This window comes from Aegilops tauschii, chromosome 2 (assembly GCF_002575655.3).
Source record: "Aegilops tauschii subsp. strangulata cultivar AL8/78 chromosome 2, Aet v6.0, whole genome shotgun sequence".
Taxonomy (NCBI): domain Eukaryota; kingdom Viridiplantae; phylum Streptophyta; class Magnoliopsida; order Poales; family Poaceae; genus Aegilops; species Aegilops tauschii.
This window is the reverse complement of record NC_053036.3, coordinates 117,828,936-117,832,866: the sequence shown is the minus strand read 5'-3', so window position 1 is coordinate 117,832,866 and position 3,931 is coordinate 117,828,936.

The window sequence follows — 3,931 nt, the reverse complement described above, 5'->3', positions numbered from 1 at the left end:
GGAGTGATTTAGCAAACAACAGAGTTATCATAATGAGATGGGTGAAGGGGAGATATCTCGTTTTATATACCTGCCTCGTGGCTGATACTGAAGTCCCAAGTATGATACTGAAGAACTCGAAAGCATCCAACTCGTACTCCGGTGAGGCAGAGCGGCGGTGGCTGCTTCCCCCCATCTCTGATAAGCAGCAGAAGAGACCAATTAGTACCAGGATTATACATCGACTAATTATACATCTGACCCCATTTATAAAACATGCGATGTATTCCACAATACAAAGAACACCTACCATTAATAGGTTGTTGTTTAGAAGGTTTCCCACATGTGTATCAGAGAACAAACATATGATCTAAGGTGAAACATTAGTGCCATGGTTAGTGGTAATTGGTAAATGCTATTTCTTTCTTTAGTCGATTTCATTTGCCTTGGTCTGAGAAAAAAATGCTACAGTTAGGAAATGCAAACATCAGATTAGAAATTATGTAGAATAGATAATCAACTTTGCTGATTCCTAATAATAGACTTATTGATTGACATTTAGGATCAAAATGCAACCAATGAAAAAAGAAAACAGAGGATCAGAGACAAGCCATGTCTTGCATTGTTTCTATTTTTGTGTTTACGGAAGTACCTAATGGTATTTTTATGATGTTTTGCAGCTGGTGAAAACGTATGAAATTGCATTGTTTTGCCGCTGGTGAAAGAAGCACCTAATTGCATTAACACATGTCCAGTTCCAATAGAAATCTTGGGGTACATTCATGCTTGAGACCCATAACAGGAGCTTACTAGCATTATGCATGCATTAACACATGCATCAAGCACCAGCTGCATTGTTTTGCAGCTGGTGAAAGAAGCACCTAAACTACAATACCTTACATGTAAGCAGTGCAAAAGGAGATGAAGAAGATATCAGTTGCTAAACCCGACAGCAATTGTTACACCGCTTTAATATCTCTCAACACTTTCTAGTAGCAACTAACAACCTGTATCATCACATAAGGTTTGACCTATTGAAGTTTTGCACGATTTGGAATATATAACAGTTAATGATGTAATATGGCAATGAAGCAATTGCATTAAAAAAACTAAGACATGTGGAAGAGTGGACATTGTACCTGTCAAGGGAGAGGATTGCTCTGCGACACCACCACTTCTCAAACTTGGCCTTCACAACACACTACATAGACAGATGTAAACTAAAATATGAATTCCTTTGCACTGGGATCATAAAACAAAATATTTAGAACTGAATCATATAGTAATTAATCACAATCTACAGGGCTGCTGCACTCTAATCTTTGCAAAAGAACAAAAAAATAACATTGTTTTAACCTAAACAGAAGTGCCAAATACTAAACAATGACCATTGTTGTTATACTAGTGAACTATCTGCTAGAGATTCTACACCCATACTAAAAGCAATGTACGAGGCTACGAGCCTGGCTCAAGAAGGAATACTCCAACAGGCTATGCATTCCCAATGTTTGGTGTGTGACTGACTTTTGTGTACACTAGGCCATCACTGAATACACGAGTATGATATCCATATCAGAGGTTGATGAATACAGATGTTGTTATGTTGATTACATCTGCGTGTGTGCAAAGTGGTCATAGTGAATTAGAAAATAACAGAAACAGAGGACCCTCTTTTAAAGTGCTCGCAATTGTTTTTTAGTTGGATATGTCTTCACAATATGGGTGTGTGCATTTCTCAAATACAGAGGCCCTATGATCTTCTTAACTTATCTGAAAAATATTATTCGACATTTCAGGCCTTGGATTACTGTCAGCTACGAGATGAAGTTCGGAGAAAGGAGCTAAAACTTGACTCACCAAGTCTGCTCTATATTGTATCATACAGTTCATATTTTGTTTCTTCGGAAATTTCTGAAATTCAAAGTTACCCTCGAAGTGGTAGAGAATGGACAGAACTAGAGCATGGGACATTGTCAGCTTCTGTGTTAGTACCTTGAGCCCTGGTCACCTTGAGCTTCTGTGTTATTACCTACGAGCTGCCACCTTTTTGGCGCACCAGGGAGCTGGAGTGGCTGGAGGTCGAGCTAGGCTGCTAGACGTCGACGGGGCGGATCTCGACTGCGAGGGAGTCAGTCCATGGTGATGGAGTCGGCGCTGGACAGGTGGGAGGGAATGGGGAATGGTGGAGAGAGGGAGGAAGGAGGAAGGAGGAGAGGTACCTGGTCGCCGGAGGGGTCGGGTCGGGGTCGGCGAAGGGGTCGCGGTCGGGATCTGAGCTCTTCCGGGTCCTCGCTCGCCGCGGTCGAAGGAGAGCAGGGGCCGGTGGCGGAGCACGGCAGGGGCAGGCGGGATGGGCGCGTCGGGGCTGCGCTCGCCGGCGTGCAGGCGCGGCGGACGGAGGGGGCGGAGCAAGGGGGCGGCGGCGTACGGTTGGGGTCGAGGAGTGGGGGATCTGGCGAGCGAGGGAGGGAGGGAGGGAGGCGACAGTGCGAGGGGAACAAGTATAAAAATTCTAATGGCGCACCTCCCCCTGGTGCGCCATAAGTACGTCGATTCTAATGGCGCACCTCCCCCTGGTGCGCCATTAGAATTTTGTTTTACTTACTAGCCCGACTGGTCAGGTTATATCCCACCTAACCCTATCTCCATCAGAACATGCCCACTAGCCCGACTGGTCAGCACGCAGCACACACACTAGGAGGTCCTGGGTTCGATTCCCAGGCTCCCCAATTTTTTTATGCATTTAAAATGCTGTTTGATATTTATTTGTGTTTAAATATGTTCAAACTTGTTTAAATCATAACTGTAATATTTTTTTATAAAAACAGTAATAATTTTTATAAAAAATGCATTTAAATTGCTGTTTGATATTTATTTGTGTTTAAATATGTTGAAACTTGTTTAAATCATAACAGTAATATTTTTTTATAAAAACAGTAATAATTTTTATAAAAACAGGGTGCGGGGGGTGCTCGGCGAAGGTGGAGCGGGGGAGGGTGCGGTGGGTCGTCGGGGGTTGCGGGGGGTGCTCTGTCCTTGTCGTTACCGGTGTAGGATTCCATCGTTACCCCGGAGTTCTGATAACCATCGCTCTTCATGTCCTTGTCCTCGGTGTAGAATGTGTAGCTGTTGAATGCGAGGCGGAGGTTGCGGCGCGCGTGGGCGAGGGCGAGGTTGGTGTCGGCCCTGCGGCGCTGCTCCGGCGAGAGTGGGGTGGGGTCGGAGGGGAGGATGGGGAGAGGGAGGCGGCGGGGGCGTGGATTGGGAGCGGACGGAGAGGAACTGGCGCAGGGGAGAGGGACGAAGGGGGACTGGCGAGGGAGAGGGAGGAGCAGGCCGGAGAGGGTGCAGGGGGTCGTCGGCGGCGGTGGAGCGGGCCGGGGAGGGTGCGGTGGGTCATCGGCGGCGGTGGAGCAGGGGAGCTAGGGTGCGGTGTGTCGTCGGCGGCGGTGGAGTGGGGGAGGGTGCGGTGGGTCGTCGGCGGCGGCGGTGGAGCAGGGAAGGGTGCGGTGGGTCGTCGGCGGCGGTGGAGCGGGGGAGGGTGCGAGGGGTCGGCGGCGGCGCCCGGTGGAGCGGGATAGAGGGTGCAGGGGGTGCTCGGCGGCGAGGGGGGCCGGATCTGGCGAGGTGGGATAGCGATCGCGAGATGGAGGGGGATCGAGATCAAGTGTCCATGAAATATACACTAATGGCGCACGGGGAGCAGTGCGCCATTACTAGCTTAAACTAGTAATGGCGCACCGCACCAGGTGCGCCATTAGTAGTTTTGCAAAAAAGTAAAAAAAAAATTAGTGGCGCACTATGTTGCTGGTGCGCCATTACTAGTTACAACTAGTAATGACGCACTATGTGCTGGTGCGCCATTAGTATGTCTGGCAAAATAAAAAAATAAAATTTGTTACTAATGGCGCACCGTTTGTCTGGTGCGCCATTAGTGTCTTTCACACTAATG